At 45.9% G+C, this 13,273-nt stretch overlaps 1 non-coding gene across 1 annotated transcript; it reads left to right on the forward strand.

The window, feature by feature from the left end:
* The first annotated feature begins 67 nt into the window (after positions 1-67).
* On the forward strand, positions 68-139 carry TRNAE-CUC (transfer RNA glutamic acid (anticodon CUC)). The gene has a single exon. It is a non-coding gene; the product is annotated as a tRNA-Glu (tRNA).
* The last annotated feature ends 13,134 nt before the right edge of the window (positions 140-13,273 follow it).

Consider the following 13,273-nt stretch of genomic DNA (forward strand, 5'->3'; position numbering starts at 1 on the left):
TTAAGGTTAGGGGATGTGGTTGTGCGATTTAGCTCTTCAGGAAGGACTTACAGCACGGTTACACAGATCCCTGGTGGTCTAGTGGTTAGGATTCGGCGCTCTCACCGCCGCGGCCCGGGTTCGATTCCCGGTCAGGGAAGTTGCTTTTCCCCCCCCCCCCCCCTTTCTTTTCTCGCTTCTTCCTCTTTTGCCTGTTAGATGCTCTCTGGCTTGCCTTCTGCTGCTCTTTCAATTCAGGGAGCATCCGGCCAGCTGCTGTGCGAGCCCGAGGCGTCGGCGTTGCTGCCCAGCAGCGAGTTTTATGGCGCGTTTGGCAGCGTGGAGTCATCCATGAAGGGAGTGTGCAAAGTCTCAGCGCCCTGTACAGGGGCAGGCAGGCAGGGGAAGCCTGCCCAGGTGTAGCACCTGTCTAGAAGCCTTGCCTTCAGAAAACTGCCTATGGACACCCCATACCAACCCATAGGGTTTCTAGGAGACAGCTGAGCAATGTCTGCCTAGAGGGCCACAGGCAAGGCTGTTGGCCAGCCCTTAGAAATGCCATATATTCCTTTTTTTTTTGGCTGTTCTGACAGAAAAGGGTGTTCCCACACATCTCCCTCCACAGGTAGGAGGTTTGGTGCCATTGTGGGGACCCCCTCAGCTGTCACTGGTGTCCGTGTGCCTCTCTGCCCAAGTGTGGTTTCCCCCCAGAGAAGGTGGGAAGGGTTTGTCCCCTGCGCCCTTGTCCTGGCAGGAAGGGATGCGGGGGACTGCAATTCTCCATGGTGTTTCCTCACCTAAGGAACAAACAGACTGTCTCTTTACAGTGTATTTGCACAGGCCCCACCATGCTGAGAAGACAGGCTGAGAGAGTTAGGGCTGTTCAGCCTGGAGAAGAGAAGGGGACCTTATAGCAGCCTTCCAGTACCTAAAGGGGGCCTACAGGAAAGACAGGGAGGGACGCTTTATCAGGGAGGGTAGCGATAGAATCATAGAATCATAGGGTTGGAAGGGACCTCTGGAGATCATCTAGTCCAACCCCCCTGCCAGAGCAGGGTCACCTAGAGCAGGTTGCACAGGAACACGTCCAGGTGGGTTTTGAATGTCTCCAGGGACGGAGACTCCACCACCTCTCTGGGCAGCCTGTTCCAGTGCTCTGACACCCTCAGGGTAAAGAAGTTCCTCCTCATGTTTAGGTGGAACTTCCTATGCTCAAGTTTGTGCCCATTGCCTCTTGTCCTGTTGCTGGGCACCACTGAAAAGATCCTGGCCCCATCCTCCTGACACCCACCCTTTAAGTATTTATAAGTGTTGATAAGATTCCCCCTCAGCCGTCTTTTTTCCAGACTGAAGAGACCCAAATCCCTCAGTCTTTCTTCATAAGAGAGGTGTTCCAGTCCCCTAATCATCTTGGTTGCCCTTTGCTGCACCCTCTCCAGCAGTTCCCTGCCCTTCTTGAACCGGGGAGCCCAGAACTGGACACAGTACTCCAGGTGCGGCCTCACCAGGGCAGAGTAGAAGGGGAGGATGACCTCCCTCGACCTGCTGGCCACACTCTTCTTGATGCACCCCAGGATGCCATTGGCCTTCTTGGCCACAAGGGCACATTGCTGGCTCATGGTCATCCTGTTGTCCACCAGGACTCCCAGGTCTCTTTCAGCTGAGCTGCCCTCCAGCAGGTCAGCCCCCAACCTGTACTGGTGCATGGGGTTATTCCTCCCCAGGTGCAGCACCGTACAAGGACAAGGGGTAACGGTTTTAAACTGGAAGAGGGGAGATTTAGATTAGATATCAGGAAGAAATTTTTCACTCTGAGGGTGGTGAGGCACTGGAAGAGGTTGCCCAGAGAAATTGTGGATGCCCCATCCCTGGAAGTGTTCAAGGCCAGGCTGGATGGGGCTTTGAGCAGCCTGGTCTAGTGGGAGGTGTCCCTGCCCAGGGCAGGGAGGTTGGAACTAGATGATCTTTAAGGTCCCTTCTAACCCGAACCATTCTGTGATTCTATGTAGGGTTCTTGGTTATATGGTTAGTGGGGCAAGAGAGAGACCAGATATTCTTCAGGAGGTGGAAAGAAATAAATGGAGAGGTCAAAGGGATTTTTAATACCTCCCTGTCATTAGCATCTGTCTTGCTCCCTCCTGCAATGAAGCCCTCACCACACCTTCTCAGTTCCTGAAAATGGTGCATGTGCCCTGGCAGGAGGGGAGGAGAGAGGTGAGGAGAATGGGGTGAAGTCTCTTCCAGTCCTGTGGCAGCAGGGTGCCTGCTGTCCCAGACCCTCCCAGCTCTGTCCTGTAGCAGAGCACATCAGCTGTGCATCCAAACTCGCATGTGGGCCTCCATCAAGAGCTGCTCTTCTTTGCCTGTAGCTCTCCCACCTCCCACCCCTGCCCATGATTTGTGGGGTCAGAGAGAGGGCAGTGGGAGGACCTCTTTCGTGTTGCAGCAGTGCCTGCATGTGGTGGGATGACTTTGGCTGGCCACCAGTTGCCTCCCCAGTCGTTCTCTCACCACTCTGCCTCAGCAGGACAGGGGGAGGAAATAAGATGAAAAACTCATGGGTTTAACCCAAGGCAGTTTAATGAAAGAAAGCAAAGGCCTCGTGTGGAAGCAAAGCAAAAAAAAAAGATTTATTCTCTACTTTGCATCAGCAGGTGATGCCCATTGACTTTCTGGGAAACAGAGCCCCAGTACAGGTAGCAGTTGCTTTGGAAGACAAATGCCCTAAAAATTAATCCCTCCCCCCACCCTTCTCTTAGCTTTTATTGCTGAGCACAGCATGTCATAGAGAATATCATAGGGAATATCCCCTTTGGTCAGTTTGGGTCTGCTCTCCTGGATGGGTCCCCTCCCAAACTCTCCCCTCCGCGCACACACCCCTGCCCTGCCCCAAGCCTACTGGCCTTGGGAGAGGGGAGTGTCGGGGAGAGAGCCTTGATGCTGTGGGAGCACTGCTCAGCAGTAGCCAAAACACTGGTGTGTTATCAACACCCTTCTAGCTACAAGTACAAAGCACAGCACTATGAGGGCTGCTGCGGGGACACTTAACTCCATCCCAGCCAGACCCAGTACACTGCTGCAGGTTAAACAAGAAATACTGATAATAAATAACTATAACACTTAGCTTAGACAGACTGCAAAACAGAGGCTAGTATACCTGGTGGGTTACGCTTTAGCAGGGATCCTCCTTGCTGCCAGGAGCAAGCCACAGCCCTTGCATCACCCGTGTAGCTCCTTAATATTGGCAGGCCATGCTTTATCAGGAGTACTTTGCCCTGATGTGAAAGCACTGCTGGAAATAATGGTTTTGGCTGCTTTTCCCAGGGTGTGCCAGAGGCATACTGCAGTCTGGGCTGCCCGCCAACGCAGATAGCAATGTCTCATGAGAAATCCCAAGGTCCATCCACTATATTTTTTATGACAAAGAAGGTGCAAGCGGGTGCAAAGGGATGGGATCACCTTTGCTTTAGGGCAGAAAGCAAACTGTTAAAAGGGCTGTCGTCACCTTTTAGATGTTAAGAAAAGGTGCCCAATAATAGTTAAATACAAAGACCAAAGGATGTAACCTAAGAAATTATTTAATTCCTGTGGCTGGGGGTTGTTAAGAGCAAGCTGGGCAAGCATCTCATCAAGAGTCTCACACTGCACCAAGGGAGTAGCTCAGTGGGTCTCCTAAGGTCCTCGAAATCCTAATTTTATTAATTTGTCTTGGACTTTCCCTGTAATTACCAGTTTACATGAGTTGCACTGGGATAGCCGTGTAGGGTTCTCAGATTCCCCCCTCTCTTTTTGGTCTCAGGGAAATGCCTTACCACGGTGGTGGAAAAAGTTGTTGTTTTCCACATCAGGAAATGACGGGTCATTTTAGAAGCAGATAAAATGAATTTCAGGTGTTGACTAGTTTCCCAGAAAAGGAATAGGTATGGTTTTACAGAACAGGAACAAAAGAAGCGTTTCCTTTGTTTTTAATTCATTTTGTAGTAGTATGTACGTTCTTAGCACCATGAGTCCAGCTCTAGAGTCATCTGAGAAAGGATAAACATATGTTAGATTTTAGAAACCTGGAAAAAGTCACTGTAATAGCTCTTGCACACAAAGAAAGAGTACTTTCCAGTATTTTGCTAGGAATGGAAGCATAGTCTCTGAAGAGGCTACCTAATGGCCTTCCCAATCCCTTCTCAGTCCAATGCCAGGCCTGAAACTTGCCCTCATGCAGAGGAAAAACACCCACCTGGCAAGGAGTGGGAACCCGTCCTCTTGCTGGTGTCCTATCACTTCAGGTCCCACTGTGATTAAAGGTGTCCTGGTTTGGGGTGAAAAGACTCCAGGATAAGTGTTCATCTTCAGTGTGGGTAGAAGAGTTACAGCAGTTTCTGGCTCCCTGTTTCCTGGGCCTTAGATTAACATGATAGAGGGAAGGAACAGGTTACTTGTTTATAACAGGTGGAAGAAGCATCTTTCCTAGAATCTTTGTTGATATTTTTGCTTTAAATAATAGGTAACTCATGACACTGGCGTGCTGAAGCCCCAGAAAGGTGAGCTATTTCGCAGAGGACTGGCAGTACAATCAAAATCATTACAAAAGCCTTCCGACACTTGGCTGTGTAGGCTAGAACAGATGTATTTCAAACAAATATAAGATCAAGATGATAGTGGTGATGGTGATGATTGTTGTTATTATTACTGTTTGTATCATTTGCATAGCTGAATTTGCTTCTAAATGTGATATATTCTGAGATACTGGATCGCAAGTATTTTTACTTTCATTTCTGTTCTTCCTCAACAGCTTGACCAATTGTCTTCCATCTCACAGCAAAGGTTGATGGGAGTGCACTGCAGTAGAAATAAGGACAGTGAGGAAGACAACAGCTTAACTATAGATCCATTTAAACCAGCAGCTGAGTTTCTGCATAAGAATGTTAACTCTTACTTTTTATACTTTATTGGAAAATTTGGGAACAGGAGCTTTCACATCCAAACTTGATCTTTTATCTCTGGCATTAACTTTTCTTTCTGGCTACCTCCTATAAGTTACAGCCCTACATTAATTCCACTTTTTAAGTTTTTTCCAATCTTATCATAGAATCATAGAATTGTTAGGATTGGAAGGGACCTTAAAGATCATCTAGTTCCAACCGCCACTGCCATGGGCAGGGACATCTCCCACTAGATCAGGTTGCTCAGAGCCCCATCCAGCCTGGCCTTGAACACTTCCAGGGATGGGGCATCCGCCACCTCTCTGGGCAACATATTCCAGTGTCTCACCACCCTCATGGTGAAGAACTTCTTCCTAACGTCCAGTCTGAATCGACCCATCTCTAGTTTTAATCCATTCCTCTAGTCCTACCATTACCTGACATCCTAGAAAGTCCCTCACCAGCTTTCTTGTAGGCCCCCTTAAGATACTGGTAGGCCACTATAAGGTCTCTTCGGAGCCTTCTTTTCTCCAGACTGACAACCCCCCAACTCTCTCAGCCTGTCTTCATAGGAGAGGTGCTCCAGCCCTCTGATCATCCTCGTGGCCCTTCTCTGGACACGTTCCAGCAAGTCCATATCTTTCTTGTAGTAGGGGTTCCAGAATCAGACACAGTACTCCAGGCGGGGTCTCACGAGAGTGGAGTAGAGGGGGAGAATAACCTCCCTCGACCTGCTGGCCACGCTTTTCCTGATGCAGCCCAGGATACGATTGGCTTTCTGGGCCGCTAGTGCACACTGACGGCTCATGTTGAGCCTCTCATCCACCAGCACCCCCAAGTCCTTTTCTTCAGGGCTGCTCTCAAGCCAGTCACTGCCCAGCCTATATCGGTGCTTGGGATTGCCCCGACCCAGATGGAGGACCTTGCACTTGGTCTTGTTGAACTTCATGAGGTTGGCATGGGCCCACCTCTCCAGCCTGTCAAGGTCCCTCTGGATGGCATCCCTTCCCTCCAGCATGTCAGCCGCCCCACACAGCTTGGTGTCGTCAGCAAACTTGCTGAGGGTGCGCTCTATGCCACTGTCCATGTCGCTGACAAAGATGTTAAGTTTTTTTCTAAAAGCATATTTTCTACTTGCCCTCATATTTCACTTCTATCTGAAGGACATGCAGTCATGCTGTCATTGGACTCATTCTGTTATCAGGACGTTCTGGTGGCCACTTACACTTTTTTTTTTTTTTTTTATTGTGGACATAAACAGGTACGACTTCATGCTATCAGGGCAACGAGCCTCTGCTTACTGATAAAAACATCACTTGAACATGCCACAAGGTGGCAGCCCGGTCCCGTGTCTGCCACCACACGCCCAAGCCTCCCAGTATGGTCCCTGCTTAGAGGGTTTCAGGTTTAATTCCATGGGTTAACGTTGTGCCCGTTTAATTCCAATGAGCTATAGAGCAATGAAGGCTTTGTATTTGCTGATAAAGCCAACTTCATGTACAGGTGAAGCTGTTATTAAGCCAAATCATATGCAACGTGTTTCTTTGAGTCTAAGGCTGCACATGGAAATTTTACAAGCTGTCATTGAAACAGCCTTAATGTAGCATTTAGGAAGAGAAGTTGCACAGGATAATCAGGAGTATGACTCGGATTCTTTAACACCTCGGTCTATCTGTGGCATTTATACACTGACGATACATGCCATTACCAGAGTGACGAAGAACCACGTGGCCCTGGACGTGTTCATCCTCACGGACGCTTTGTTGGGGAGCAGCAGCATCTCTGCTTTTCACCTGTAGATTTTGAACTGAAGATCAAGCAGAAAGTCTGTGCCAAGGCAAAGGAGGGAACTGGAATTTCTCCATCCTGGGTCAGGATCCCAGGGCACCATGATCAGCTGGCTGGGGAGACAGGAAGGGTCTGGTTTTGTTCCTTTCTGCACTTATTCACAATGCTGGTGGAGCATGGGAGCAGTCTGTGCTGTGACATTAGTGCTGTTGTCACCATGGCAGTCAAAGGACACAAACAAGGCAAAGTGTTTATTAAACTGCTGGAGATGGAAGGAAAAAAAAAAAGATGCTTTCAGGCACACAATCCATCTCCAGACTTTCCCCTCCCCCTCCTATTATCTCTCCCCGAGGTCCTTTCTGTAAAGCACTGCTGTCTTAAAAGATAACTGTAGATCTTTTTCCTAGGTACAGATTCAATATGGAACACCTCCTGGACAGTAAGATAAACTAAAAAAATGTAACAGCCTCATTTCAAATCCTGCTAGGACTGTGCCTTCAGAACTACAGTTGGAAAATTTACTCTGAATCATGTTTAAAGAGAAATTGTTTTATCCAAACCAAGACATTTTATTTAAGGTGATGATAATGAAAGTCCAATGCAGATTTAATTACCACACACAGATCTAGATAAAACTATCCAAGGACCATTTTCTAAAGAGTCCTTTTACAGCAGCAATTGCCATGTCTTATTAAGGAGTGCTCTGATCATGAAATTATGAAAGCTCTGATCCTTTTAAATGCCTGAACTTTTTCACTTACACGCTGAAAATCTGTTTTCTAGACCCCTTTTATTACTGCCTTGTGGCTACAGTCAATCATTACCTTCTGCTTTTCCATGCTTTGTTTCCCATGTACTCTTTTGATTAATCACATTTTAGTAAACTATATTGACAACGTTATTATGCTGTGCCTAATCTTGCTGGCAGGAAAATGGAGCTGGGAGGTGCCAGTTTCCCCCAAAAGCAGGAAAATAATAACAGGCTATAAATTGATATTACAACACATGCTCGGGCTGGTGGTGCTGCCCGCTGCGTGTAACAGGGAATAGCAGTGACCCAGGCGAGACCAAGGCGGCTGATGGAGCGTGGCCACGGCAGGGAGCCTTCTGCAGCTCTGCTGCCGAGCGGCTACACGCTCAAACTGGCCCCGCATCCTTTGCAAGGCATTATTTTGACATAAATGACAACTCTGTATTCCATAAATGGCATAATTGGTATTGTGTACACGCAGTTCGGCTCAAGAGATGTAAGAAAATAAATGAAAGAAACAGGAATGGTCTTCCCCTCTCTTCAGATAAGAGACCACCTGTATAATTCTATCAGGATGAAGTTTTGTGGCGTATACTCTTCAGTTTGTTCGTTCTCTACCCTAAGCTGGGTAGAAAGTCTCAGCGTCAGATTTGTTTGGACTATGGCCTTGGGGCAATTGACATGGAGCATCTTGCTGTAGCCTGCTGGGTGGCTTTCATCCCTCCAGCCATACCGCACTCATCTCCCCTTAAGCAAACAGGCTGAAGCTGAGTGTGAAACACACGAGCAAGAGTCACCTCACCCCAAGCACAGCAGCGGTTCCCCTGTGACAGCTCAGCACAGCAAAATCCAGAAGTAGCGTCCTCTGCTTATTCATTCCCATCATGTTGGTCTACTTACAGGTACTCCAGCCCTTTTGAAAATCAGGTATTATCTTAAATTTTTTGGACCTACTGTCTATCAGTTTGCTGATCTTGCTTTAAGAGTAAAAAAAATGAGTGGTTAAAAGTAATTTAATAAATTCTGCTTCTCCTCTGGTCATACAACTTGAAGGGGGTTTTTCTTATGCCACCCCTTATGCCATCAGAAATTTGCCTCCCTCACTAGCATCTGGGCTCCAGGACAACTACGATCTTCTGTTAATTGGAGGCTTGTGGTTAGGGATCTCTAGTTAGGGATGCTCACAAGATGAACATGAGTTTGGAGACAATCTTTACACTGGAATTTGAGGTCTAATTAGACAAGATCAAGATCAAGAAGCTAAATAACCCTATTCCCACTTTACAGGTGGGTAGCCAAGAAGCACAGTAGTGAACAGTTGTGTTTCTGATGTTCAAAAGGAGCTTGACACTTAATATTTTTACGAATCAGGCAGATGAGAATGCATCCTCTGAAGTTTTGGTCCTGCAGGTGCTTGAAAGCACGAATAACTTCATTTTTATGAATAGTCCCACTGACGTGAAATAGTTCCTCTGACTATGCCTGACATCCTTAGTCCCTCTGCAGGGCAGTCCTTAAGCGCATATTGTTCCTGAACTATCAGACTGCTTTTGAAAAGCAACAGGGAGCCCTCCCATAGCTGAAAAAGTCATGCACATCAATGGTAGCCAAAAAATATCTCTCTAACATGTGCAGCATTTCTTCCCTTAAAGGGTAATGCACAGGAAAAAAAAAAGTCTTTATTTCTCTTTTTTGCCTCCAATTTCAGCCACAGGCCCAGAAATACCCCACTGCAAAAGCTGGGCATACAGGCAAGCAGGTTTTACATATTTATATTGAATTATTACTTCTCTATTGTTTTGTTGGTGGCTACTGCTATAGGGCATCCTTGGGTTTTGACGGTCACATCAAAGGAGCTGCTCTGGCGTGAGAACCGGTCAAAGTGAGCAAGATAATTCATGGATTTATTACTGAGGTCGGTTCCCATGATTGTCAGTGGGCAGCAGCCACTGCTGTGTCGTAATCCTCATTCTCTTGGTAAGGCACATACTGCCTTAAAAAGGTTTAATGATCCAATAGTGATTTACTAATGGGAATCTTTCTTATGGGTTTAGCAGGCCTTGAAGGAGGACGGGGCGGCACATGAAGGTCAGTTTTCAGCAGTATCGAGAAACGTTTTTGTTTTGTTTTGAGATTCCTGTTTGCAGCATTTTTATCCACTAACTGCAATAATAAATTGGAAGGACAAAGTCGTAGCTGGGCAGGCGTCAGACCTGTGATAACAGGGGAGGGAGGGAAGGAAGCAGACAGACACCGCTGATGGGATGGCAGATCACAACAGAAGACCTGAGGTAATTATCAAAAACCACACACTTCGGCCTTTGTGATTGACAAAAAGAAAAGAACACAGAGAAAGAGACAGGGAGAGCCTGGTGAAACCACAGTCTTGCTGTGGTTGCAACCCGTTTCCCTTTCCTTTCTGTCGGGAAAGCGGGGAGGGGGCTGCCTGGTGGGACGGCTGCCCAAAAAGAGGGCAGGGGAGGGAAAAGGCGAGGAAGCGTCTTCGCCTGTCCAGAGGAAAAGAGATGCTCCTCGCCCCCAAGGAGCCAGTGTGCCCCCCCGCACCGCTCCCCCTTGCCACCCCGGTGCCTCTTCAGAAAAACAAACCCTAGAAAACCCAAACAAAATAAACTCCCTTCTCCACCAAAACACATCTAGAAAGCAGCAGAGGGAGAGGGGATGGGGAGAGAAACAATGTTATTTTATTTTAAGGCTTGTATATTAAACCCAAGTGTTGTGCTGGGAAGCGTCATTAAAAATTATTTGAGCGATCCACACACAACAGACCTCATCTTGTTAATCTAGTTGCAAAAGTGTACCTTAAATGCATAACACTTTGTTTTAAACTCCCCAAAGGAGAGTCCTTGCCTTGTCCTAAAGAAAAATAAGGTTACTTGGCTCTCTGGTACATGAAAAAACAATACAGCACTCGGAGTTAAATCAAAACTAAGGGTGAAAAATAGCGTAGGCCTTTAAGTAATCATAATTTTGTCTCGTTAGGTTTATGGATTACCTTGTAGTAATTTATTAGATTGTTACCTACCACACAGTAATACAGAATACTCTTTTTGGGTATTCTTTACAGGTAAAACACTTTTGTTTATGTCTTCCAGTAATATACTATTTGCAGGAGCAGTGTGCTGATTCCATAGGAGGAGGTCTTACAGTCTAACATATATGAAGACATGGGCAGAGTTAAAAATTTCCCAACTGTTAGGAGATTGCAATCACAATTTCATTGTTGCATCAAGGTATTTTTTCATCCTGAAGACTTTCCATTGTAGAAGAGAAAAATGCTGAATATGGACTGTGTAGAAAGCAAAATTAAGTCAACACCTTAGAAGGACTTTCCTGTAAAATAAGTAATAGCAGCGTTCAGATAAGCATCATCTAAAACATTTAGCTTTGCCTGAATGCAGTATCAGCAGCTGTAGCTGTAAAAAGAGTAGTCTGCCTCTCCAGACCATGAAAGTAATTGAGAGACACATTTCCTTTTATTTCCAATATTAATTTCCTTTTGCTTCTGATTTTTGAATTTCTAGGGTACAACACTAATTCATGTGTCCCAGCTTTGCACTCCAACCTTGAATACAGAAAAAAATCCCTAAAAAGAAATTATATTGATGTCATTTTATAATCACGATCACTGCTGCAGCCAGACCATTAAGAGAAATTCTGAACTTAGTATTGAATGAGCTGTTGACTGGCCTTAGTTTTACAAGATCAATGGATGATAACACATTATCATCAAATGATTCTGATAATGGTCTGTGGTTTCTTCAGGTGAGACAGAGACTGATTCTTTGAAAAAATTAAATCACATGTGAAAAGATTCTTGAGCTTCAAATCCTGTCTCTCCACAGATGATGCAAGATAGAGGAGAAATTCCGTTGCCTGGCCATACGCATTTAGTGCCACTTAAGTAACCTTGGGTCTCCCAGGTGTTTGCACAGGGCTGGCAGAGGTGACACAGGACACAGGGGAGACCTGCACCTTCCAGAGTGATAGCTGGACCTCATCTTAGAACAAGGCAAATATTTAGGCAACTGAATGCCGACTAAGTGATTGTATTTACACATTAATAACACATTACAACTTCCAATAGCAATTACTAGAGGCAAAAAAAACCCGCAACAAACAAATCCCCAAACAAAACACCTCTTTTCAGGTAATTACCTGTCAAAATTTTGTTGCATTTGTAAATCAGGAAAGCTTGGGTTTACCCTCAAGTTGAGATCCCAGCATTTCTAGCACCTGCCTTGTGCTCCCCTGCTTATCATTTCTGAGGATGGTCAGATGTGTTGCTGTGGTCATCCCTTTCGACACCTTTACGCGTTATCTTCCAACGCACAAGCCTTGGCTGTGTAAAACGGTGAAGCAGAGGAACAGAGCACAAGTAAAAATTTCAGCATCAAGTAAAATTACACTGAGGTTCAGGCAGTACCCTCGCACAAATGAGGCTGGGCACGTGAAGCTTGCAAAAAAAGCTATACCAATTTCTTCATTTTTTCTCGAGGTTGGACCTCATTTTGTGCCCTCAGGCTATCTGTGCCTATAGAAGCAGATGACTAATGAGCTTGGTGGCTACAGAGCTGGTAACAGTCCACACTTCAGTAGTATTTTCTCATGTAGTATCTTGTGATGAAAAGACGCTTGTGACCTTTTCTATTATGGAGAAGTTTCTCATTTACAATAGCCCTAAGAATTTGCCAACATCCACATCCCAGGCTTGGGTAAATGCCCTTTACTTATGACATCCTGATTGAAGTATCATCTTTCAGAATAGCTGCAAACAAACACTTTGAAGGCTCACACTGAGGAGGCAGCAGCATGAACTGGCACCTCCTGGCAGCTGTTCAGGCAGATGTAGTCACAGCATACGTTTATTCTGTTTCGAATATATGCATTCAGCCCTCAGCCACAGTAGCCGGTTTTTCTTCTGGGGCAATACCTCATGCTGGATTTCGTCCACTTGCAATCAGAGCAAAGGGAGGACCAGCAGTGCCGCCTCTCAGTTGCCCGTCTCCTCTCGAGGGTAATAATCTTCTCTTGGTGCTGCGTGGCACAGTTAGTCCCGCAGCCTAAGTGTTTTTTATTTGCACTGCTGAGGGCTAAGGTTTCGAGCCTGCTAATGCTGACTGACAGAATTGGTTTTTAGCTTTTTCCTCTTAAGAAAAACATGCTAGGAAATTGCATAACCTCTTTTGATCCTCTTGATAACTGTAATTTAAGGTTGCAAACCCACCCATTGAAAAGTTAGTCAAAGCCAACTGCTTACTGTTGAGCAAACAGCCCAATTTGCTTTCTTGCACTTTCTTAGGACTATGCACTAGTCCTAAATTCTATCAATTACAAACTTTTGTCTTCCTCCAGGTCCATTCATCATTGAATTCAGATAAAGACAGAAGAGGGCTGAAGTAAGGTTGCGTGCATGAGTCCTACCTTTCGGCTCGCAGTTATGCCAAGGAAAGAGCTTTCCCTTGCTCTGTTTTAGAAATTGCATAGCCTCCTTCAGCTCTGACCTGTTAGCACAGATACAACCAAAGCCATCAGAAGCTATTACCCTCTGATGTCTTTCCAACAGCGCATGTGAAATATGCTGCTTCTCCATTACTTTCTCACTTGGGAAATCTTCATCCACTATCACAGAGGTAACGTTCCCAACAGAAGCTCAGGATTAAACAGGCATGAAGGTTTAGCTCCTGCCTCAAGTGCTGGTCCCTTCAGGTGATCCAGATTAAAAAACAAAACAAAACAAAACACAACAAAATAAAGCAAAAAACAAGAAAGGGGAGGAGACATCAGCAACTCAGCACCCGTGAATTTGGCCTGTTTCGCG

The sequence above is a fragment of the Chroicocephalus ridibundus genome, chromosome 3 (genome assembly GCF_963924245.1).
Source record: "Chroicocephalus ridibundus chromosome 3, bChrRid1.1, whole genome shotgun sequence".
NCBI lineage: Eukaryota > Metazoa > Chordata > Aves > Charadriiformes > Laridae > Chroicocephalus > Chroicocephalus ridibundus.